The sequence below is a fragment of the Crinia signifera genome, chromosome 3 (genome assembly GCF_055691185.1).
Source record: "Crinia signifera chromosome 3, ASM5569118v1, whole genome shotgun sequence".
NCBI lineage: Eukaryota > Metazoa > Chordata > Amphibia > Anura > Myobatrachidae > Crinia > Crinia signifera.
In genome coordinates, this window is record NC_139219.1 from 335445048 (window position 1) to 335466465 (window position 21418).

The window sequence follows — 21418 nt, forward strand, 5'->3', positions numbered from 1 at the left end:
TCCGAGAAGTTTCTGTAGTGTAGTTGTTATCACATTCGCCTAACACGCGAAAGGTCCCCAGTTCGAAACTTGGCAGAAACAATGGATTTTTAGCTAAGCATTTTAATGCAATATCCCTTTTTTTAGACAGTGCCTCCTACATTGGTTGGTGTCTAGTATAGTTTCTGAGAAGTTTCTGTAGTGTAGTGGTTATCACGTTCGCCTCACACGCGAAAGGTCCCCTGTTCGAAACTGGGCAGAAACAATGGATTTTTAGCTAAGCATTTTCATGCAATGGCCCTTTTTTTAGACAGTGCCTCCTACATTGGATAGTGTCTGGCTTAGTTTCTAAGACAGTAGAAACTGGGCAGAAACAAGTGTTTTTAACCTAAGCATTTTTCTTCAATGACTGTTTTTAGAAAGTGCCTCCTACATTGGTTGGTGTCTGGTATAGTTTCCGAGAAGTTTCTGTAGTGTAGTGGTTATCACGTTCGCCTAACACGCGAAAGGTCCCCAGTTCGAAACTGGGCAGAAATGATGGATTTTTAGCTAAGCATTTTAATGCAATGGCCCTTTTTTTAGACAGTGCCTCCTACATTGGATGGTGTCTGGCTTAGTTTCTAAGATGGTAGAAACTGGGCAGAAAAAAGTGTTTTTAACCTAAGCATTTTTCTTCAATGACTCTGTTTTTAGAAAGTGCCTCCTACATTGGTTGGTGTCTGGCATAGTTTCCGAGAAGTTTCTGTAGTGTAGTGGTTATCACATTCGCCTAACACGCGAAAGGTCCCCAGTTCGAAACTGGGCAGAAACAATGGATTTTTAGCTAAGCATTTTCATGCAATGGCTCTTTTTTTAGAAAGTGCCTCCTACATTGGATGGTGTCTGGCTTAGTTTCTAAAATGGTAGAAACTGGGCAGAAACAAGTGTTTTTAACCTAAGCATTTTTCTTCAATGACTCTATTTTTAGAAAGTGACTCCTACATTGGTTGGTGTCTAGTATAGTTTCTGGGAAGTTTCTGTAGTGTAGTGGTTATCACGTTCGCCTCACACGCGAAAGGTCCCCAGTTCGAAACTGGGCAGAAACAATGGATTTTTAGCTAAGCATTTTCATGCAATGGCTCTTTTTTTAGAAAGTGCCTCCTACATTGGATGGTGTCTGGCTTAGTTTCTAAAACGGTAGAAACTGGGCAGAAACAAGTGTTTTTAACCTAAGCATTTTTCTTCAATGACTCTGTTTTTAGAAAGTGCCTCCTACATTGGTTGGTGTCTGGTATAGTTTCCGAGAAGTTTCTGTAGTGTAGTGGTTATCATGTTCGCCTAACACGCGAAAGGTCCCCAGTTCGAAACTGGGCAGAAACGATGGATTTTTAGCTAAGCATTTTAATGCAATGGCCCTTTTTTTAGACAGTGCCTCCTACATTGGATGGTGTCTGGCTTAGTTTCTAAGATGGTAGAAACTGGGCAGAAACAAGTGTTTTTAACCTAAGCATTTTTCTTCAATGACTCTGTTTTTAGAAAGTGCCTCCTACATTGGTTGGTGTCTGGTATAGTTTCCGAGAAGTTTCTGTAGTGTAGTGGTTATCACATTCACCTCACACGCGAAAGGTCCCCAGTTCGAAACTGGGCAGAAACAATTGATTTTTAGCTAAGCATTTTCATGCAATGGCTCTTTTTTTAGAAAGTGCCTCCTACATTGTATGGTGTCTGGCTTTGTTTCTAAGATGTTTCTGTAGTGTAGTGGTTGTCACGTTCGCCTTACACGCGACAGGTCCCCAGTTTGAAACTGGGCAGAAACAAGTTTTTTTAACCTAAGCATTTTTCTTCAATGGCTCTATTTTATGAAAGTGACTCCTACATTGGTTGGTGTCTAGTATAGTTTCTGGGAAGTTTCTGTAGTGTAGTGGTTATCACGTTCGCCTCACACGCGAAAGGTCCCCAGTTCGAAACTGGGCAGAAACAATGGATTTTTAGCTAAGCATTTTCATGCAATGGCTCTTTTTTTAGAAAGTGCCTCCTACATTGGATGGTGTCTGGCTTAGTTTCTAAAATGGTAGAAACTGGGCAGAAACAAGTGTTTTTAACCTAAGCATTTTTCTTAAATGACTCTGTTTTTAGAAAGTGCCTCCTACATTGGTTGGTGTCTGGTATAGTTTCCGAGAAGTTTCTGTAGTGTAGTGGTTATCACGTTCGCCTAACACGCGAAAGGTCCCCAGTTCGAAACTGGGCAGAAACGATGGATTTTTAGCTAAGCATTTTAATGCAATGGCCCTTTTTTTAGACAGTGCCTCCTACATTGTATGGTGTCTGGCTTTGTTTCTAAGATGTTTCTGTAGTGTAGTGGTTGTCACGTTCGCCTTACACGCGACAGGTCCCCAGTTCGAAACTGGGCAGAAACAAGTTTTTTTAACCTAAGCATTTTTCTTCAATGGCTCTATTTTATGAAAGTGACTCCTACATTGGTTGGTGTCTGGTATAGTTTCCGAGAAGTTTCTGTAGTGTAGTGGTTATCACATTCACCTCACACGCGAAAGGTCCCCAGTTCGAAACTGGGCAGAAACAATTGATTTTTAGCTAAGCATTTTCATGCAATGGCTCTTTTTTTAGAAAGTGCCTCCTACATTATATGGTGTCTGGCTTTGTTTCTAAGATGTTTCTGTAGTGTAGTGGTTGTCACGTTTGCCTTACACGCGACAGGTCCCCAGTTCGAAACTGGGCAGAAACAAGTTTTTTTAACCTAAGCATTTTTCTTCAATGGCTCTATTTTATGAAAGTGACTCCTACATTGGTTGGTGTCTTGTATAGTTTCTGAGAAGTTTCTGTAGTGTAGTGGTTATTACGTTTGCCTCACACGTGAAAGGTCCCCAGTTCGAAACTGTGCAGAAACAATGGATTTTTAGCTAAGCATTTTCATGCAATGGCTCTTTTTTTAGAAAGTGCCTCCTACATTGTATGGTGTCTGGCTTTGTTTCTAAGATGTTTCTGTAGTGTAGTGGTTATCACGTTCGACTTACACGCGAAAGGTCCCCAGTTCGAAACTGGGCAGAAGCAATGGATTTTTAGCTAAGCATTTTCATGCAATGGCTCTTTTTTTACAAAGTGCCTCCTACATTGGATGGTGTCTGGCGTAGATTCTAAGACGTTTCTGTATTGTAGTGGTTATCACGTTCGCCTTACACGCGAAAGGTCCCCAGTTCGAAACTGGGCAGAAACAAGTGTTTTTAACCTAAGCATTTTTCTTCAATGGCTCTATTTTATGAAAGTGACTCCTACATTGGTTGGTGTCTTGTATAGTTTCTGAGAAGTTTCTGTAGTGTAGTGGTTATCACGTTTGCCTCACACGCGAAAGGTCCCCAGTTCGAAACTGTGCAGAAACAATGGATTTTTAGCTAAGCATTTTCATGCAATGGCTCTTTTTTTAGAAAGAGCCTCCTACATTGTATGGTGTCTGGCTTTGTTTCTAAGATGTTTCTGTAGTGTAGTGGTTATCACGTTTGACTTACACGCGAAAGGTCCCCAGTTCGAAACTGGGGAGAAACAAGTGTTTTTAACCTAAGCATTTTTCTTCAATGGCTCTATTTTATGAAAGTGACTCCTACATTGGTTGGTGTCTTGAATAATTTCTGAGAAGTTTCTGTAGTGTAGTGGTTATCACGTTTGCCTCACACGCGAAAGGTCCCCAGTTCGAAACTGTGCAAAAACAATAGATTTTTTAGCTAAGCATTTTCATGCAATGGCTCTTTTTTTAGAAAGTGCCTCCTACATTGGATGGTGTCTGGTATAGTTTCCGAGAAGTTTCTGTAGTGTAGTGGTTATCATATTCACCTAACACGCGAAAGGTCCCCAGTTCGAAACTAAGCAAAAACAATGGATTTTTAGCTAAGCATTTTCATGCAATGGCTCTTTTTTTAGAACGTGCCTCCTACATTGGATGGTGTCTGGCGAAGTTTCTAAGACGTTTCTGTATTGTAGTGGTTATCACGTTCGTCTTACACGCGAAAGGTCCCCAGTTCGAAACTGGGCAGAAACAAGTGTTTTTAACCTAAGCATTTTTCTTCAATGGCTCTATTTTATGAAAGTGACTCCTACATTGGTTGGTGTCTTGTATAGTTTCTGAGAAGTTTCTGTAGTGTAGTGGTTATCACGTTTGCCTCACACGCGAAAGGTCCCCAGTTCGAAACTGTGCAGAAACAATGGATTTTTAGCTAAGCATTTTCATGCAATGGCTCTTTTTTTAGAAAGAGCCTCCTACATTGTATGGTGTCTGGCTTTGTTTCTAAGATGTTTCTGTAGTGTAGTGGTTATCACGTTCGACTTACACGCGAAAGGTCCCCAGTTCGAAACTGGGGAGAAACAAGTGTTTTTAACCTAAGCATTTTTCTTCAATGGCTCTATTTTATGAAAGTGACTCCTACATTGGTTGGTGTCTTGTATAGTTTCTGAGAAGTTTCTGTAGTGTAGTGGTTATCACGTTTGCCTCACACGCGAAAGGTCCCCAGTTCGAAACTGTGCAGAAACAATAGATTTTTAGCTAAGCATTTTCATGCAATGGCTCTTTTTTTAGAAAGTGCCTCCTACATTGGATGGTGTCTGGTTTAGTTTCCGAGAAGTTTCTGTAGTGTAGTGGTTTTCACATTCACCTAACACGCGAAAGGTCCCCAGTTCGAAACTGGGCAGAAACAATGGATTTTTAGCTAAGCATTTTCATGCAATGGCTCTTTTTTTAGAACGTGCCTCCTACATTGGATGGTGTCTGGCTTTGTTTCTAAGATATTTCTGTAGTGTAGTGGTTGTCACGTTCGCCTTACACGCGACAGGTCCCCAGTTCGAAACTGGGCAGAAACAAGTGTTTTTAACCTAAGCATTTTTCTTCAATGGCTCTATTTTATGAAAGTGACTCCTACATTGGTTGGTGTCTGGTATAGTTTCCGAGAAGTTTCTGTAGTGTAGTGGTTATCACGTTCGCCTCACACGCGAAAGGTCCCCAGTTCGAAACTGGGCAGAAACAATGGATTTTTAGCTAAGCATTTTCATGCAATGGCTCTTTTTTTAGAAAGTGCCTCCTACATTGTATGGTGTCTGGCTTTGTTTCTAAGATGTTTCTGTAGTGTAGTGGTTGTCACGTTCGCCTTACACGCGACAGGTCTCCAGTTCGAAACTGGGCAGAAACAAGTTTTTTTAACCTAAGCATTTTTCTTCAATGGCTCTATTTTATGAAAGTGACTCCTACATTGGTTGGTGTCTAGTATAGTTTCTGGGAAGTTTCTGTAGTGTAGTGGTTATCACGTTCGCCTCACACGCGAAAGGTCCCCAGTTCGAAACTGGGCAGAAACAATGGATTTTTAGCTAAGCATTTTCATGCAATGGCTTTTTTTTTAGAAAGTGCCTCCTACATTGGATGGTGTCTGGCTTAGTTTCTAAGATGGTAGAAACTGGGCAGAAACAAGTGTTTTAACCTAAGCATTTTTCTTTAATGACTCTGTTTTTAGAAAGTGCCTCCTACATTGGTTGGTGTCTGGTATAGTTTCCGAGAAGTTTCTGTAGTGTAGTGGTTATCACGTTCGCCTTACACGCGAAAGGTCCCCAGTTCGAAACTGGGCAGAAACAAGTGTTTTTAACCTAAGCATTTTTCTTCAATGGCTCTATTTTATGAAAGTGACTCCTACATTGGTTGGTGTCTTGTATAGTTTCTGGGAAGTTTCTGTAGTGTAGTGGTTATCACGTTCGCCTCATACGCGAAAGTTCCCCAGTTCGAAACTGGGCAGAAGCAAAGGATTTTTAGATTGGATGGTGTCTGGCTTAGTTTCTAAGTCGGTAGAAACTGGGCAGAAACAAGTGTTTTTAACCTAAGCATTTTTCTTCAATGACTCTGTTTTTAGAAAGTGCCTCCTACATTGGTTGGTGTCTGGAATAGTTTCCGAGAAGTTTCTGTAGTGTAGTGGTTATCACGTTCGCCTAACACACGAAAGGTCCCCAGTTCGAAACTGGGCAGAAACAATGGATTTTTAGCTAAGCATTTTCATGCAATGGCTCTTTTTTTAGAACGTGCCTCCTACATTGGATGGTGTCTGGCGTAGTTTCTAAGACGTTTCTGTAGTGTAGTGGTTATCACGTTCGCCTTACACGCGAAAGGTCCCCAGTTCGAAACTGGGCAGAAACAAGTGTTTTTAACCTAAGCATTTTTCTTCAATGACTCTGTTTTTAGAAAGTGCCTCCTACATTGGTTGGTGTCTGGTATAGTTTACGAGAAGTTTCTGTAGTGTAGTGGTTATCACATTCGCCTAACACGCGAAAGGTCCCCAGTTCGAAACTGGGCAGAAACAATGGATTTTTAGCTAAGCATTTTCATGCAAGGGCCCTTTTTTTAGAAAGTGCCTCCTACATTGGATGGTGTCTGGCGTAGTTTCTAAGACGGTAGAAACTGGGCAGAAACAAGTGTTTTTAACCTAAGCATTTTTCTTCAATGACTCTGTTTTTAGAAAGTGCCTCCTACATTGGTTGGTGTCTGGGTTAGTTTACGAGAAGTTTCTGTAGTGTAGTGGTTATCACGTTCGCCTAACACGCGAAAGGTCCCCAGGTCGAAACTGGGCAGTAACAATGGATTTTTAGCTAAGCATTTTCATGCAATGGCTCTTTTTTTAGACAGTGCCTCCTACATTGGATGGTGTCTGGCTTATTTTCTAAGACGGTAGAAACTGGGCAGAAACAAGTGTTTTTAACCTAAGCATTTTTCTTCAATGACTCAGTTTTTAGAAAGTGCCTCCTACATTGGATGGTGTCTGGCGTAGTTTCTAAGACGTTTCTGTAGTGTAGTGGTTATCACGTTCGCCTTACACGCGAAAGGTCCCCAGTTCGAAACTGGGCAGAAACAAGTGTTTTTAACCTAAGCATTTTTCTTCAATGGCTCTATTTTATGAAAGTGACTCCTACATTGGTTGGTGTCTTGTATAGTTTCTGAGAAGTTTCTGTAGTGTAGTGGTTATCACGATCGCCTCACACGCGAAAGGTCCCCAGTTCGAAACTGGGCAGAAACAATGGATTTTTAGCTAAGCATTTTCATTCAATTGCTCATTTTTTAGAAAGTGCCTCCTACATTGTATGGTGTCTGGCTTTGTTTCTAAGATGTTTCTGTAGTGTAGTGGTTATCACGTTCGCCTTACACGCGATAGGTCCCCAGTTCGAAACTGGGCAGAAACAATTTTTTTTAACCTAAGCATTTTTCTTCAATGGCTCTATTTTATGAAAGTGACTCCTACATTGGTTGGTGTCTTGTATAGTTTCTGAGAAGTTTCTGTAGTGTAGTGGTTATCACGTTCGCCTCACACGCGAAAGGTCCCCAGTTCGAAACTGGGCAGAAACAATGGATTTTTAGATAAGCATTTTCATGCAATGGCTCTTTTTTTAGAAAGTGCCTCCTACATTGTATGGTGTCTGGCTTTGTTTCTAAGATGTTTCTGTAGTGTAGTGGTTGTCACATTCGCCTAACACGCGACAGGTCCCCAGTTCGAAACTGGGCAGAAACAATGGATTTTTAGCTAAGCATTTTAATGCAATAGAGCTTTTTTTAGACAGTGCCTGTAGTGTAGTGGTTATCACGTTCGCCTTACACGCGAAAGGTCCTCAGTTCGAAACTGGGCAGAAACAAGTGTTTTTAACCTAAGCATTTTTCTTCAATGGCTCTATTTTGTGAAAGTGCCTCCTACATTGGTTGGTGTCTAGTATAGTTTCTGGGAAGTTTCTGTAGTGTAGTGGTTATCACGTTCGCCTCACATGCGAAAGGTCCCCAGTTCGAAACTGGGCAGAAACAATGGATTTTTAGCTAAGCATTTTCATGCAATGGCTCTTTTTTTAGAAAGTGCCTCCTACATTGGATGGTGTCTGGCTTAGTTTCTAAAACGGTAGAAACTGGGCAGAAACAAGTGTTTTTAACCTAAGTATTTTTCTTCAATGACTCTGTTTTTAGAAAGTGCCTCCTACATTGGTTGGTGTCTGATATAGTTTCCGAGAAGTTTCTGTAGTGTAGTGGTTATCAAGTTCGCCTCACACGCGAAAGGTCCCCAGTTCGAAACTGGGCAGAAACAATGGATTTTTAGCTAAGCATTTTCATGCAATGGCTCTTTTTTTAGAAAGTGCCTCCTACATTGGATGGTGTCTGGCTTAGTTTCTAAGACGTTTCTGTAGTGTAGTGGTTATCACGTTCGCCTTATACGCGAAAGGTCCTCAGTTCGAAACTGGGCAGAAACAAGTGTTTTTAACCTAAGCATTTTTCTTCAATGACTCTGTTTTTAGAAAGTGCCTCCTACATTGGTTGGTGTCTGGTATAGTTTACGAGAAGTTTCTGTAGTGTAGTGGTTATCACGTTCGCCTAACACGCGAAAGGTCCCCAGTTCGAAACTGGGCAGAAACAATGGATTTTTAGCTAAGCATTTTCATGCAAGGGCCCTTTTTTTAGAAAGTGCCTCCTACATTGGATGGTGTCTGGCGTAGTTTCTAAGACGGTAGAAACTGGGCAGAAACAAGTGTTTTTAACCTAAGCATTTTTCTTCAATGACTCTGTTTTTAGAAAGTGCCTCCTACATTGGTTGGTGTCTGGGTTAGTTTACGAGAAGTTTCTGTAGTGTAGTGGTTATCACGTTCGCCTAACACGCGAAAGGTCCCCAGGTCGAAACTGGGCAGTAACAATGGATTTTTAGCTAAGCATTTTCATGCAATGGCTCTTTTTTTAGACAGTGCCTCCTACATTGGATGGTGTCTGGCTTAGTTTCTAAGACGGTAGAAACTGGGCAGAAACAAGTGTTTTTAACCTAAGCATTTTTCTTCAATGACTCAGTTTTTAGAAAGTGCCTCCTACATTGGATGGTGTCTGGCTCTAGTTTCTAAGACGTTTCTGTAGTGTAGTGGTTATCACGTTCGCCTTACACGCGAAAGGTCCCCAGTTCGAAACTGCGCAGAAACAAGTGTTTTTAACCTAAGCATTTTTCTTCAATGGCTCTATTTTATGAAAGTGACTCCTACATTGGTTGGTGTCTTGTATAGTTTCTGAGAAGTTTCTGTAGTGTAGTGGTTATCACGTTCGCCTCACACGCGAAAGGTCCCCAGTTCGAAACTGGGCAGAAACAATTTTTTTTAACCTAAGCATTTTTCTTCAATGGCTCTATTTTATGAAAGTGACTCCTACATTGGTTGGTGTCTTGTATAGTTTCTGAGAAGTTTCTGTAGTGTAGTGGTTATCACGTTCGCCTTACACGCGATAGGTCCCCAGTTCGAAACTGGGCAGAAACAATTTTTTTTAACCTAAGCATTTTTCTTCAATGGCTCTATTTTATGAAAGTGACTCCTACATTGGTTGGTGTCTTGTATAGTTTCTGAGAAGTTTCTGTAGTGTAGTGGTTATCACGTTCGCCTCACACGCGAAAGGTCCCCAGTTCGAAACTGGGCAGAAACAATGGATTTTTAGCTAAGCATTTTCATGCAATGGCTCTTTTTTTAGAAAGTGCCTCCTACATTGTATGGTGTCTGGCTTTGTTTCTAAGATGTTTCTGTAGTGTAGTGGTTGTCACGTTCGCCTAACACGCGACAGGTCCCCAGTTCGAAACTGGGCAGAAACAATGGATTTTTAGCTAAGCATTTTAATGCAATAGAGCTTTTATTAGACAGTGCCTGTAGTGTAGTGGTTATCACGTTCGCCTTACACGCGAAAGGTCCTCAGTTCGAAACTGGGCAGAAACAAGTGTTTTTAACCTAAGCATTTTTCTTCAATGACTCTGTTTTTAGAAAGTGCCTCCTACATTGGTTGGTGTCTGGCATAGTTTCCGAGAAGTTTCTGTAGTGTAGTGGTTATCACGTTCGCCTCACACGCGAAAGGTCCCCAGATCGAAACTGGGCAGAAACAATGGATTTTTAGCTAAGCATTTTCATGCAATGGCTCTTTTTTTAGAAGGTGCCTCCTACATTGTATGGTGTCTGGCTTTGTTTCTAAGATGTTTCTGTAGTGTAGTGGTTATCACGTTCGCCTTACACGCGAAAGGTCCCCAGTTCGAAACTGGGCAGAAACAAGTTTTTTTAACCTAAGCATTTTTCTTCAATGGCTCTATTTTATGAAAGTGACTCCTACATTGGTTGGTGTCTAGTATAGTTTCTGAGAAGTTTCTGTAGTGTAGTAGTTATCACGTTCGCCTCACACGCGAAAGGTCCCCAGTTCGAAACTGGGCAGAAACAATGGATTTTTAGCTAAGCATTTTCATGCAATGGCTCTTTTTTTAGAAAGTGCCTCATACATTGTATGGTGTCTGGCTTTGTTTCTAAGATGTTTCTGTAGTGTAGTGGTTGTCACGTTCGCCTAACACGCGACAGGTCCCCAGTTCGAAACTGGGCAGAAACAAGTTTTTTTAACCTAAGCATTTTTCTTCAATGGCTCTATTTTATGAAAGTGACTCCTACATTGGTTGGTGTCTAGTATAGTTTCTGGGAAGTTTCTGTAGTGTAGTGGTTATCACGTTCGCCTCACACGCGAAAGGTCCCCAGTTCGAAACTGGGCAGAAACTATGGATTTTTTGCTAAGCATTACCATGCAATGGCTCTTTTTTTAGAAAGTGCCTCCTACATTGGATGGTGTCTGGCTTAGTTTCTAAAACGGTAGAAACTGGGCAGAAACAAGTGTTTTTAACCTAAGCATTTTTCTTCAATGACTCTGTTTTTAGAAAGTGCCTCCTACATTGGTTGGTGTCTGGCATAGTTTCCAAGAAGTTTCTGTAGTGTAGTGGTTATCACGTTCGCCTCACACGCGAAAGGTCCCCAGTTCGAAACTGGGCAGAAACAATGGATTTTTAGCTAAGCATTTTCATGCAATGGCTCTTTTTTTAGACAGTGCCTCCTACATTGGTTGGTGTCTGGTATAGTTTCCGAGAAGTTTCTGTAGTGTAGTGGTTATCACGTTCGCCTAACACGCGAAAGGTCCCCAGTTCGGAACTGGGCAGAAACAATGGATTTTTAGCTAAGCATTTTAATGCAATAGAGCTTTTTTTAGACAGTGCCTGCTACATTGGATGGTGTCTGGCTTAGTTTCTAAGACGGTAGAAACTGGGCAGAAACAAGTGTTTTTAACCTAAGCATTTTTCTTCAATGACTCTGTTTTTAGAAAGTGCCTCCTACATTGGTTGGTGTCTGGTATAGTTTCCGAGAAGTTTCTGTAGTGTAGTGGTTATCACGTTCGCCTTACACGCGAAAGGTCCTCAGTTCGAAACTGGGCAGAAACAAGTGTTTTTAACCTAAGCATTTTTCTTCAATGACTCTGTTTTTAGAAAGTGCCTCCTACATTGGTTGGTGTCTGGCATAGTTGCCAAGAAGTTTCTGTAGTGTAGTGGTTATCACGTTCGCCTCACACGCGAAAGGTCCTCAGTTCGAAACTGGGCAGAAACAAGTGTTTTTAACCTAAGCATTTTTCTTCAATGACTCTGTTTTTAGAAAGTGCCTCCTACATTGGTTGGTGTCTGGCATAGTTTCCAAGAAGTTTCTGTAGTGTAGTGGTTATCACGTTCGCCTCACACGCGAAAGGTCCCCAGTTCGAAACTGGGCAGAAACAATGGATTTTTAGCTAAGCATTTTCATGCAATGGCTCTTTTTTTAGACAGTGCCTCCTACATTGGATGGTGTCTGGCTTAGTTTCTAAGACGGTAGAAACTGGGCAGAAACAAGTGTTTTTAACCTAAGCATTTTTCTTCAATGACTCTGTTTTTAGAAAGTGCCTCCTACATTGGTTTGTGTCTGGTATAGTTTACGAGAAGTTTCTGTAGTGTAGTGGTTATCACGTTCGCCTAACACGCGAAAGGTCCAAAGTTCGAAACTGGGCAGAAACAATGGATTTTTAGCTAAGCATTTTCATGCAAGGGCTCTTTTTTTAGAAAGTGCCTCCTACATTGGATGGTGTCTGGCATAGTTTTTAACACGTTTCTGTAGTGTAGTGGTTATCACGTTCGCCTTACACGCGAACGGTCCCCAGTTCGAAACTGGGCAGAAACAAGTGTTTTTAACCTAAGCCTATTTCTTCAATGGCTCTATTTTATGAAAGTGACTCCTACATTGGATGGTGTCTGGCGTAGTTTCTAAGACGTTTCTGTAGTGTAGTGGTTATCACGTTCGCCTTACACGCGAAAGGTCCCCAGTTCGAAACTGGGCAGAAACAAGTATTTTTAACCTAAGCATTTTTCTTCAATGGCTCTATTTTATGAAAGTGACTCCTACATTGGTTGGTGTCTAGTATAGTTTCTGAGAAGTTTCTGTAGTGTAGTCGTTATCACGTTCGCCTCACACGCGAAAGGTCCCCAGTTCGAAACTGGGCAGAAACAATGGATTTTTAGCTAAGCATTTTCATGCAATGGCTCTTTGTTTAGAAAGTGCCTCCTACATTGGATGGTGTCTGGCTTAGTTTCTAAAACGGTAGAAACTGGGCAGAAACAAGTGTTTTTAACCTAAGCATTTTTCTTCAATGACTCTGTTTTTAGAAAGTGCCTCCTACATTGGTTTGTGTCTGGTATAGTTTCTGAGAAGTTTCTGTAGTGTAGTGGTTATCACATTCGCCTAACACGCGAAAGGTCCCCAGTTCGAAACTGGGCAGAAACAATGTATTTTTAGCTAAGCATTTTAATGCAATGGCCCTTTTTTAGACAGTGCCTCCTACATTGGATGGTGTCTGGCTTAGTTTCTAAGACGGTAGAAACTGGGCAGAAACAAGTATTTTTAACCTAAGCATTTTTCTTCAATGACTCTGTTTTTAGAAAGTGCCTCCTACATTGGTTGGTGTCTGGTATAGTTAACGAGAAGTTTCTGTAGTGTAGTGGTTATCACGTTCGCCTAACACGCGAAAGGTCCCCAGTTCGAAACAGGCCAGAAACAATGGATTTTTAGCTAAGCATTTTAATGCAATGGCCCTTTTTTTAGACAGTGCCTCCTACATTGGTTGGTTTCTAGTATAGTTTCTGAGACGTTTCTGTAGTGTAGTGGTTATCACGTTCGCCTCACACGCGAAAGGTCTCCAGTTCGAAACTGGGCAGAAACAATGGATTTTTAGATAAGCATTTTAATGCAATGGCCCTTTTTTAGGACAGTGCCGCCTACATTGGATGGTGTCTGGCTTAGTTTCTAAGACAGTAGAAACTGGACAGAAACAAGTGTTTTTAACCTAAGCATTTTTTTTTCAATGACTCTGTTTTTTTAAAGTGCCTCCTACATTGGATGGTGTCTGGCTTAGTTTATAAGAAGTTTCTGTAGTGTAGTGGTTATCACGTTTGCCTTACTCGCGAAAGGTCCCCAGTTCGAAACTGGGCAGAAACAATGGATTTTTAACCTAAGCAACAATGGATTTTCAGCTAAGCATTTTAATGCAATGGCCCTTTTTTTAGACAGTGCCTCCTACATTGGATGGTGTCTGGCTTAGTTTCTAAGATGGCAGAAACTGGGCAGAAACAAGTGTTTTTAACCTAAGCATTTTTCTTCAATGGCTCTATTTTATGAAAGTGACTCCTACATTGGTTGGTGTCTAGTATAGTTTCTGAGAAGTTTCTGTAGTGTAGTGGTTATCACGTTCACCTCACACGCGAAAGGTCCCCAGTTCGAAACTGAGCAGAAACAATGGATTTTTAGCTAAGCATTTTCATGCAATGGCTCTTTTTTTAGAAAGTGCCTCCTACATTGGATGGTGTCTGGCTTAGTTTCTAAAACGGTAGAAACTGGGCAGAAACAAGTGTTTTTAACCTAAGCATTTTTCTTCAATGACTCTGTTTTTAGAAAGTGCCTTCTACATTTGATGGTGTCTGGCTTAGTTTCTAAAACGGTAGAAACTGTGCAGAAACAAGTGTTTTTAACCTAAGCATTTTTCTTCAATGGCTCTATTTTATGAAAGTGACTCCTACATTGGTTGGTGTCTGGTACAGTTTCTAAGAAGTTTCTGTAGTGTAGTGGTTATCACGTTCGCCTAACACGCGAAAGGTCCCCAGTTCGAAACTGGGCAGAAAAAATGGATTTTTAGCTAAGCATTTTCATGCAATGGCTTTTTTTTTAGAAAGTGGCTCCTACATTGGATGGTGTCTGGCTTAGTTTCTAAAACGGTAGAAACTGGGCAGAAACAAGTGTTTTTAACCTAAGCATTTTTCTTCAATGACTCTGTTTTTAGAAAGTGCCTCCTACATTGGTTGGTGTCTGGTATAGTTTCCGAGAAGTTTCTGTAGTGTAGTGGTTATCACGTTCGCCTAACACGCGAAAAATCCCTAGTTCGAAACTGGGCAGAAACAATGGATTTTTAGCTAAGCATTTTAATGCAGTGGCCCTTTTTTTAGACAGTGCCTCCTACATTGGATGGTGTCTGGCTTAGTTTCTAAGATGGTAGAAACTGGGCAGAAACAAGTGTTTTTAACCTAAGCATTTTTCTTCAATGACTCTGTTTTTAGAAAGTGCCTCCTACATTGGTTGGTGTCTGGTATAGTTTCCGAGAAGTTTCTGTAGTGTTGTGGTTATCATGTTCGCCTAACACGCGAAAGGTCCCCAGTTCGAAACTGGGCAGAAACAATGGATTTTTAGCTAAGCATTTTCATGCAATGGCTCTTTTTTTAGAAAGTGCCTCCTACATTGGATGGTGTCTGGCGTAGTTTCTAAGACGTTTCTGTAGTGTAGTGGTTATCACGTTCGCCTTACACACGAAAGGTCCCCAGTTCGAAACTGGGCAGAAACAATGGATTTTTAGCTAAGCATTTTAATGCAATGGCCCTTTTTTTAGACAGTGCCTCCTACATTGGATGGTGTCTGGCTTAGTTTCTAAGACGGTAGAAACTGGACAGAAATAAGTGTTTTTAACCTAAGCATTTTTTTTCAATGACTTTGTTTTATTAAAGTGCCTCCTACATTGGATAGTGTCTTGCTTAGTTTATAAGAAGTTTCTGTAGTGTAGTGGTTATCACGTTTGCCTTACACGCGAAAGGTCTCCAGTTCGAAACTGGGCAGAAACAATGTATTTTTAACCTAAGCAACAATGGATTTTCAGCTAAGCATTTTAATGCAATGGCCCTTTTTTTAGACAGTGCCTCCTACATTGGATGGTGTCTGGCTTAGTTTCTAAGATGGTAGAAACTGGGCAGAAACAAGTGTTTTTAACCTAAGCATTTTTCTTCAATGACTCTGTTTTTAGAAAGTGCCTCCTACATTGGTTGGTGTCTGGTATAGTTTCCGAGAAGTTTCTGTAGTGTAGTGGTTATCACGTTCGCCTCACACGCGAAAGGTCCCCAGTTCGAAACTGGGCAGAAACAATGGATTTTTAGCTAAGCATTTTCATGCAATGGCTCTTTTTTTAGAAAGTGCCTCCTACATTGGATGGTGTCTGGCGTAGTTTCAAAGACGTTTCTGTAGTGTAGTGGTTATCACATTCGCCTTACACGCGAAAGGTCCCCAGTTCGAAACTGGGTAGACAAGTATTTTTAACCTAAACATTTTTCTTCAATGGCTCTATTTTATGAAAGTGACTCCTACATTGGTTGGTGTCTGGTACAATTCTGAAGAAGTTTCTGTAGTGTAGTGGTTATCACGTTCGCCTCACACGCGAAAGGTCCCCAGTTCGAAACTGGGCAGAAACTATGGATTTTTAGCTAAGCATTTTCATGCAATGGCTCTTTTTTTAGAAAGTGCCTCCTACATTGGATGGTGTCTGGCTTAGTTTCTAAGACGTTTCTGTAGTGTAGTGGTTATCACGTTTGCCTCGCACGCGAAAGGTCCCCAGTTCGAAACTGTGCAGAAACAAGTGTTTTTAACCTAAGCATTTTTCTTCAATGGCTCTATTTTATGAAAGTGCCTACTACATTGGTTGGTGTCTAGTACAGCTTCTAAGATGTTTCTGTAGTGTAGTGGTTATCACGTACACCTCACACGCGATAGGTCCTCAGTTCGAAACTGGGCAGAAACAATGGATGTTTAGCTAAGCATTTTAATTCAATTGCTTTTTTTTTTAACAAAAGTGCTTTCTACATTTTTAAGATGTTTCTGTAGTGTAGTGGTTATCACGTTTGCCTCACACCCGAAAGTTCCCCAGTTCGAAACTGGGCAGAAACAATGAATTTTTAGCTAAGCATTTTCATGCAATGGCTCTTTTTTTAGAAAGTGCCTCCTACGTTGGATGGTGTCTGGCTTAGTTTCTAAGACATTTCTGTAGTGTAGTGGTTATCACGTTCGCCTTACACGCGAAAGGTCCCCAGTTCGAAACTGGTCGGAAACAAGTGTTTTTGACCTAAGCATTTTTCTTCAATGGCTCTATTTTATGAAAGTGCCTCCTACATTGGATGGTGTCTGGCATAGTTTCTAAGACGTTTCTGTAGTGTAGTGGTTATCACGTTCGCCTTACACGCGAACGGTCCCCAGTTCGAAACTGGGCAGAAACAAGTGTTTTTAACCTAAGCCTATTTCTTCAATGGCTCTATTTTATGAAAGTGACTCCTACATTGGATGGTGTCTGGCGTAGTTTCTAAGACGTTTCTGTAGTGTAGTGGTTATCACGTTCGACTTACACGCGAAAGGTCCCCAGTTCGAAACTGGGCAGAAACAAGTGTTTTTAACCTAAGCATTTTTCTTCAATGGCTCTATTTTATGAAAGTGACTCCTACATTGGTTGGTGTCTAGTATAGTTTCTGAGAAGTTTCTGTAGTGTAGTCGTTATCACGTTCGCCTCACACGCGAAAGGTCCCCAGTTCGAAACTGGGCAGAAACAATGGATTTTTAGCTAAGCATTTTCATGCAATGGCTCTTTGTTTAGAAAGTGCCTCCTACATTGGATGGTGTCTGGCTTAGTTTCTAAAACGGTAGAAACTGGGCAGAAACAATTGTTTTTAACCTAAGCATTTTTCTTCAATGACTCTGTTTTTAGAAAGTGCCTCCTACATTGGTTTGTGTCTGGTATAGTTTCTGAGAAGTTTCTGTAGTGTAGTGGTTATCACATTCGCCTAACACGCGAAAGGTCCCCAGTTCGAAACTGGGCAGAAACAATGTATTTTTAGCTAAGCATTTTAATGCAATGGCCCTTTTTTAGACAGTGCCTCCTACATTGGATGGTGTCTGGCTTAGTTTCTAAGACGGTAGAAACTGGGCAGAAACAAGTATTTTTAACCTAAGCATTTTTCTTCAATGACTCTGTTTTTAGAAAGTGCCTCCTACATTGGTTGGTGTCTGGTATAGTTAACGAGAAGTTTCTGTAGTGTAGTGGTTATCACGTTCGCCTAACACGCGAAAGGTCCCCAGTTCGAAACAGGCCAGAAACAATGGATTTTTAGCTAAGCATTTTAATGCAATGGCCCTTTTTTTAGACAGTGCCTCCTACATTGGTTGGTTTCTAGTATAGTTTCTGAGAAGTTTCTGTAGTATAGTGGTTATCACGTTCGCCTCACACGCGAAAGGTCCCCAGTTCGAAACTGGGCAAAAACAATGTATTTTTAGCTAAGCATTTTCATGCAATGGCTCTTTTTTTAGAAAGTGCCTCCTACATTGGTTGGTGTCTGGCTTAGTTTCTAAGACGTTTCTGTAGTGTAGTGGTTATCACGTTTGCCTTACACGCGAAAGGTCCTCAGTTCGAAACTGGGCAGAAACAAGTGTTTTTAACCTAAGCATTTTTCTACAATGACTCTGTTTTTAGAAAGTGCCTCCTACATTGGTTGGTGTCTGGTACAGTTTCCGAGAAGTTTCTGTAGTGTAGTGGTTATCACGTTCGCCTAACACGCGAACGGTCCCCAGTTCGAAACTGGGCAGAAACAATGGATTTTTAGCTAAGCATTTTAATGCAATGGCCCTTTTTTTAGACAGTGCCTCTTACATTGGTTGGTGTCTAGTATAGTTTCTGAGAAGTTTCTGTAGTGTAGTGGTTATCACGTTCGCCTCACACGCGAAAGGTCCCCAGTTCGAAACTGGGCAGAAACAACGGATTTTTAGCTAAGCATTTTCATGCAATGGCTCTTTTTTTAGAAAGTGCCTCCTACATTTAATGGTGTCTGGCTTAGTTTCTAAGACGTTTCTCTAGTGTTGTGGTTATCACGTTCGCCTTACACGCGAAAGGTCCCCAGTCCGAAACTGGGCAGAAACAAGTGTTTTTAACCTAAGCATTTTTCTTCAATGACTCTGTTTTTAGAAAGTGCCTCCTACATTGGTTGGTGTCTGGTATAGTTTCCGAGAAGTTTCTGTTGTGTAGTGGTTATCATGTTCGCCTAACACGCGAAAGGTCCCCAGTTCGAAACTGGGCAGAAACAATGGATTTTTAGCTAAACATTTTCATGCAATGGCTCTTTTTTTAGAAAGTGCCTCCTACATTGGATGGTGTCTGGGGTAGTTTCTAAGACGTTTCTGTAGTGTAGTGGTTATCACGTTCGCCTTACACATAAAGGTCTCCAGTTCGAAACTGGGCAGAAACAATGGATTTTTAGATAAGCATTTTAATGCAATGGCCCTTTTTTAGGACAGTGCCGCCTACATTGGATGGTGTCTGGCTTAGTTTCTAAGACAGTAGAAACTGGACAGAAACAAGTGTTTTTAACCTAAGCATTTTTTTTTCAATGACTCTGTTTTTTTAAAGTGCCTCCTACATTGGATGGTGTCTGGCTTAGTTTATAAGAAGTTTCTGTAGTGTAGTGGTTATCACGTTTGCCTTACTCGCGAAAGGTCCCCAGTTCGAAACTGGGCAGAAACAATGGATTTTTAACCTAAGCAACAATGGATTTTCAGCTAAGCATTTTAATGCAATGGCCCTTTTTTTAGACAGTGCCTCCTACATTGGATGGTGTCTGGCTTAGTTTCTAAGATGGCAGAAACTGGGCAGAAACAAGTGTTTTTAACCTAAGCATTTTTCTTCAATGGCTCTATTTTATGAAAGTGACTCCTACATTGGTTGGTGTCTAGTATAGTTTCTGAGAAGTTTCTGTAGTGTAGTGGTTATCACGTTCACCTCACACGCGAAAGGTCCCCAGTTCGAAACTGAGCAGAAACAATGGATTTTTAGCTAAGCATTTTCATGCAATGGCTCTTTTTTTAGAAAGTGCCTCCTACATTGGATGGTGTCTGGCTTAGTTTCTAAAACGGTAGAAACTGGGCAGAAACAAGTGTTTTTAACCTAAGCATTTTTCTTCAATGACTCTGTTTTTAGAAAGTGCCTTCTACATTTGATGGTGTCTGGCTTAGTTTCTAAAACGGTAGAAACTGTGCAGAAACAAGTGTTTTTAACCTAAGCATTTTTCTTCAATGGCTCTATTTTATGAAAGTGACTCCTACATTGGTTGGTGTCTGGTACAGTTTCTAAGAAGTTTCTGTAGTGTAGTGGTTATCACGTTCGCCTAACACGCGAAAGGTCCCCAGTTCGAAACTGGGCAGAAAAAATGGATTTTTAGCTAAGCATTTTCATGCAATGGCTTTTTTTTTAGAAAGTGGCTCCTACATTGGATGGTGTCTGGCTTAGTTTCTAAAACGGTAGAAACTGGGCAGAAACAAGTGTTTTTAACCTAAGCATTTTTCTTCAATGACTCTGTTTTTAGAAAGTGCCTCCTACATTGGTTGGTGTCTGGTATAGTTTCCGAGAAGTTTCTGTAGTGTAGTGGTTATCACGTTCGCCTAACACGCGAAAAATCCCTAGTTCGAAACTGGGCAGAAACAATGGATTTTTAGCTAAGCATTTTAATGCAGTGGCCCTTTTTTTAGACAGTGCCTCCTACATTGGATGGTGTCTGGCTTAGTTTCTAAGATGGTAGAAACTGGGCAGAAACAAGTGTTTTTAACCTAAGCATTTTTCTTCAATGACTCTGTTTTTAGAAAGTGCCTCCTACATTGGTTGGTGTCTGGTATAGTTTCCGAGAAGTTTCTGTAGTGTTGTGGTTATCATGTTCGCCTAACACGCGAAAGGTCCCCAGTTCGAAACTGGGCAGAAACAATGGATTTTTAGCTAAGCATTTTCATGCAATGGCTCTTTTTTTAGAAAGTGCCTCCTACATTGGATGGTGTCTGGCGTAGTTTCTAAGACGTTTCTGTAGTGTAGTGGTTATCACGTTCGCCTTACACACGAAAGGTCCCCAGTTCGAAACTGGGCAGAAACAATGGATTTTTAGCTAAGCATTTTAATGCAATGGCCCTTTTTTTAGACAGTGCCTCCTACATTGGATGGTGTCTGGCTTAGTTTCTAAGACGGTAGAAACTGGACAGAAATAAGTGTTTTTAACCTAAGCATTTTTTTTCAATGACTCTGTTTTTTTAAAGTGCCTCCTACATTGGATAGTGTCTGGCTTAGTTTATAAGAAGTTTCTGTAGTGTAGTGGTTATCACGTTTGCCTTACACGCGAAAGGTCTCCAGTTCGAAACTGGGCAGAAACAATGTATTTTTAACCTAAGCAACAATGGATTTTCAGCTAAGCATTTTAATGCAATGGCCCTTTTTTTAGACAGTGCCTCCTACATTGGATGGTGTCTGGCTTAGTTTCTAAGATGGTAGAAACTGGGCAGAAACAAGTGTTTTTAACCTAAGCATTTTTCTTCAATGACTCTGTTTTTAGAAAGTGCCTCCTACATTGGTTGGTGTCTGGTATAGTTTCCGAGAAGTTTCTGTAGTGTAGTGGTTATCACGTTCGCCTCACACGCGAAAGGTCCCCAGTTCGAAACTGGGCAGAAACCATGGATTTTTAGCTAAGCATTTTCATGCAATGGCTCTTTTTTTAGAAAGTGCCTCCTACATTGGATGGTGTCTGGCGTAGTTTCAAAGACGTTTCTGTAGTGTAGTGGTTATCACATTCGCCTTACACGCGAAAGGTCCCCAGTTCGAAACTGGGTAGACAAGTATTTTTAACCTAAACATTTTTCTTCAATGGCTCTATTTTATGAAAGTGACTCCTACATTGGTTGGTGTCTGGTACAATTCTGAAGAAGTTTCTGTAGTGTAGTGGTTATCACGTTCGCCTCACACGCGAAATGTCCCCAGTTCGAAACTGGGCAGAAACTATGGATTTTTAGCTAAGCATTTTCATGCAATGGCTCTTTTTTTAGAAAGTGCCTCCTACATTGGATGGTGTCTGGCTTAGTTTCTAAGACGTTTCTGTAGTGTAGTGGTTATCACGTTTGCCTCGCACGCGAAAGGTCCCCAGTTCGAAACTGTGCAGAAACAAGTGTTTTTAACCTAAGCATTTTTCTTCAATGGCTCTATTTTATGAAAGTGCCTACTACATTGGTTGGTGTCTAGTACAGCTTCTAAGATGTTTCTGTAGTGTAGTGGTTATCACGTACACCTCACACGCGATAGGTCCTCAGTTCGAAACTGGGCAGAAACAATGGATGTTTAGCTAAGCATTTTAATTCAATTGCTTTTTTTTTTAACAAAAGTGCTTTCTACATTTTTAAGATGTTTCTGTAGTGTAGTGGTTATCACGTTTGCCTCACACCCGAAAGTTCCCCA

At 41.0% G+C, this 21418-nt stretch overlaps 39 non-coding genes across 39 annotated transcripts; all 39 read left to right on the plus strand.

Annotated features, from left to right (window-relative positions):
- The first annotated feature begins 717 nt into the window (after positions 1-717).
- On the plus strand, positions 718-790 carry TRNAV-AAC (transfer RNA valine (anticodon AAC)). Its single transcript has one exon. It is a non-coding gene; the product is annotated as a tRNA-Val (tRNA).
- Positions 791-991: 201 nt separating this feature from the next.
- TRNAV-CAC (transfer RNA valine (anticodon CAC)) lies at positions 992-1064 on the plus strand. The gene has a single exon. It is a non-coding gene; the product is annotated as a tRNA-Val (tRNA).
- A 201-nt stretch (positions 1065-1265) lies between these two features.
- TRNAV-AAC (transfer RNA valine (anticodon AAC)) lies at positions 1266-1338 on the plus strand. Its single transcript has one exon. It is a non-coding gene; the product is annotated as a tRNA-Val (tRNA).
- A 527-nt stretch (positions 1339-1865) lies between these two features.
- Positions 1866-1938, plus strand: TRNAV-CAC (transfer RNA valine (anticodon CAC)). Its single transcript has one exon. It is a non-coding gene; the product is annotated as a tRNA-Val (tRNA).
- A 201-nt stretch (positions 1939-2139) lies between these two features.
- TRNAV-AAC (transfer RNA valine (anticodon AAC)) lies at positions 2140-2212 on the plus strand. The gene has a single exon. It is a non-coding gene; the product is annotated as a tRNA-Val (tRNA).
- Positions 2213-4911: 2699 nt separating this feature from the next.
- TRNAV-CAC (transfer RNA valine (anticodon CAC)) lies at positions 4912-4984 on the plus strand. Its single transcript has one exon. It is a non-coding gene; the product is annotated as a tRNA-Val (tRNA).
- A 253-nt stretch (positions 4985-5237) lies between these two features.
- TRNAV-CAC (transfer RNA valine (anticodon CAC)) lies at positions 5238-5310 on the plus strand. Its single transcript has one exon. It is a non-coding gene; the product is annotated as a tRNA-Val (tRNA).
- A 200-nt stretch (positions 5311-5510) lies between these two features.
- TRNAV-UAC (transfer RNA valine (anticodon UAC)) lies at positions 5511-5583 on the plus strand. The gene has a single exon. It is a non-coding gene; the product is annotated as a tRNA-Val (tRNA).
- A 90-nt stretch (positions 5584-5673) lies between these two features.
- On the plus strand, positions 5674-5746 carry TRNAM-CAU (transfer RNA methionine (anticodon CAU)). The gene has a single exon. It is a non-coding gene; the product is annotated as a tRNA-Met (tRNA).
- Positions 5747-6063: 317 nt separating this feature from the next.
- Positions 6064-6136, plus strand: TRNAV-UAC (transfer RNA valine (anticodon UAC)). Its single transcript has one exon. It is a non-coding gene; the product is annotated as a tRNA-Val (tRNA).
- Positions 6137-6226: 90 nt separating this feature from the next.
- Positions 6227-6299, plus strand: TRNAV-AAC (transfer RNA valine (anticodon AAC)). Its single transcript has one exon. It is a non-coding gene; the product is annotated as a tRNA-Val (tRNA).
- A 475-nt stretch (positions 6300-6774) lies between these two features.
- Positions 6775-6847, plus strand: TRNAV-UAC (transfer RNA valine (anticodon UAC)). Its single transcript has one exon. It is a non-coding gene; the product is annotated as a tRNA-Val (tRNA).
- Positions 6848-7263: 416 nt separating this feature from the next.
- On the plus strand, positions 7264-7336 carry TRNAV-CAC (transfer RNA valine (anticodon CAC)). The gene has a single exon. It is a non-coding gene; the product is annotated as a tRNA-Val (tRNA).
- Positions 7337-7710: 374 nt separating this feature from the next.
- Positions 7711-7783, plus strand: TRNAV-CAC (transfer RNA valine (anticodon CAC)). The gene has a single exon. It is a non-coding gene; the product is annotated as a tRNA-Val (tRNA).
- A 364-nt stretch (positions 7784-8147) lies between these two features.
- On the plus strand, positions 8148-8220 carry TRNAI-UAU (transfer RNA isoleucine (anticodon UAU)). The gene has a single exon. It is a non-coding gene; the product is annotated as a tRNA-Ile (tRNA).
- Positions 8221-8310: 90 nt separating this feature from the next.
- On the plus strand, positions 8311-8383 carry TRNAV-AAC (transfer RNA valine (anticodon AAC)). Its single transcript has one exon. It is a non-coding gene; the product is annotated as a tRNA-Val (tRNA).
- Positions 8384-9022: 639 nt separating this feature from the next.
- TRNAV-CAC (transfer RNA valine (anticodon CAC)) lies at positions 9023-9095 on the plus strand. Its single transcript has one exon. It is a non-coding gene; the product is annotated as a tRNA-Val (tRNA).
- A 253-nt stretch (positions 9096-9348) lies between these two features.
- On the plus strand, positions 9349-9421 carry TRNAV-CAC (transfer RNA valine (anticodon CAC)). The gene has a single exon. It is a non-coding gene; the product is annotated as a tRNA-Val (tRNA).
- Positions 9422-9795: 374 nt separating this feature from the next.
- On the plus strand, positions 9796-9868 carry TRNAV-CAC (transfer RNA valine (anticodon CAC)). The gene has a single exon. It is a non-coding gene; the product is annotated as a tRNA-Val (tRNA).
- A 90-nt stretch (positions 9869-9958) lies between these two features.
- Positions 9959-10031, plus strand: TRNAV-UAC (transfer RNA valine (anticodon UAC)). The gene has a single exon. It is a non-coding gene; the product is annotated as a tRNA-Val (tRNA).
- A 416-nt stretch (positions 10032-10447) lies between these two features.
- TRNAV-CAC (transfer RNA valine (anticodon CAC)) lies at positions 10448-10520 on the plus strand. Its single transcript has one exon. It is a non-coding gene; the product is annotated as a tRNA-Val (tRNA).
- A 201-nt stretch (positions 10521-10721) lies between these two features.
- Positions 10722-10794, plus strand: TRNAV-CAC (transfer RNA valine (anticodon CAC)). Its single transcript has one exon. It is a non-coding gene; the product is annotated as a tRNA-Val (tRNA).
- A 364-nt stretch (positions 10795-11158) lies between these two features.
- On the plus strand, positions 11159-11231 carry TRNAV-UAC (transfer RNA valine (anticodon UAC)). The gene has a single exon. It is a non-coding gene; the product is annotated as a tRNA-Val (tRNA).
- A 90-nt stretch (positions 11232-11321) lies between these two features.
- On the plus strand, positions 11322-11394 carry TRNAV-CAC (transfer RNA valine (anticodon CAC)). Its single transcript has one exon. It is a non-coding gene; the product is annotated as a tRNA-Val (tRNA).
- Positions 11395-11484: 90 nt separating this feature from the next.
- TRNAV-CAC (transfer RNA valine (anticodon CAC)) lies at positions 11485-11557 on the plus strand. Its single transcript has one exon. It is a non-coding gene; the product is annotated as a tRNA-Val (tRNA).
- A 364-nt stretch (positions 11558-11921) lies between these two features.
- Positions 11922-11994, plus strand: TRNAV-UAC (transfer RNA valine (anticodon UAC)). Its single transcript has one exon. It is a non-coding gene; the product is annotated as a tRNA-Val (tRNA).
- A 90-nt stretch (positions 11995-12084) lies between these two features.
- TRNAV-UAC (transfer RNA valine (anticodon UAC)) lies at positions 12085-12157 on the plus strand. Its single transcript has one exon. It is a non-coding gene; the product is annotated as a tRNA-Val (tRNA).
- A 364-nt stretch (positions 12158-12521) lies between these two features.
- Positions 12522-12594, plus strand: TRNAV-AAC (transfer RNA valine (anticodon AAC)). The gene has a single exon. It is a non-coding gene; the product is annotated as a tRNA-Val (tRNA).
- Positions 12595-12957: 363 nt separating this feature from the next.
- TRNAV-CAC (transfer RNA valine (anticodon CAC)) lies at positions 12958-13030 on the plus strand. Its single transcript has one exon. It is a non-coding gene; the product is annotated as a tRNA-Val (tRNA).
- Positions 13031-15196: 2166 nt separating this feature from the next.
- On the plus strand, positions 15197-15269 carry TRNAV-CAC (transfer RNA valine (anticodon CAC)). The gene has a single exon. It is a non-coding gene; the product is annotated as a tRNA-Val (tRNA).
- A 251-nt stretch (positions 15270-15520) lies between these two features.
- Positions 15521-15593, plus strand: TRNAV-CAC (transfer RNA valine (anticodon CAC)). Its single transcript has one exon. It is a non-coding gene; the product is annotated as a tRNA-Val (tRNA).
- A 90-nt stretch (positions 15594-15683) lies between these two features.
- On the plus strand, positions 15684-15756 carry TRNAA-CGC (transfer RNA alanine (anticodon CGC)). The gene has a single exon. It is a non-coding gene; the product is annotated as a tRNA-Ala (tRNA).
- Positions 15757-16318: 562 nt separating this feature from the next.
- Positions 16319-16391, plus strand: TRNAV-UAC (transfer RNA valine (anticodon UAC)). The gene has a single exon. It is a non-coding gene; the product is annotated as a tRNA-Val (tRNA).
- A 527-nt stretch (positions 16392-16918) lies between these two features.
- TRNAV-AAC (transfer RNA valine (anticodon AAC)) lies at positions 16919-16991 on the plus strand. The gene has a single exon. It is a non-coding gene; the product is annotated as a tRNA-Val (tRNA).
- Positions 16992-17680: 689 nt separating this feature from the next.
- TRNAV-AAC (transfer RNA valine (anticodon AAC)) lies at positions 17681-17753 on the plus strand. The gene has a single exon. It is a non-coding gene; the product is annotated as a tRNA-Val (tRNA).
- Positions 17754-17843: 90 nt separating this feature from the next.
- On the plus strand, positions 17844-17916 carry TRNAV-CAC (transfer RNA valine (anticodon CAC)). The gene has a single exon. It is a non-coding gene; the product is annotated as a tRNA-Val (tRNA).
- Positions 17917-20570: 2654 nt separating this feature from the next.
- Positions 20571-20643, plus strand: TRNAV-CAC (transfer RNA valine (anticodon CAC)). The gene has a single exon. It is a non-coding gene; the product is annotated as a tRNA-Val (tRNA).
- A 251-nt stretch (positions 20644-20894) lies between these two features.
- Positions 20895-20967, plus strand: TRNAV-CAC (transfer RNA valine (anticodon CAC)). The gene has a single exon. It is a non-coding gene; the product is annotated as a tRNA-Val (tRNA).
- Positions 20968-21057: 90 nt separating this feature from the next.
- TRNAA-CGC (transfer RNA alanine (anticodon CGC)) lies at positions 21058-21130 on the plus strand. The gene has a single exon. It is a non-coding gene; the product is annotated as a tRNA-Ala (tRNA).
- The last annotated feature ends 288 nt before the right edge of the window (positions 21131-21418 follow it).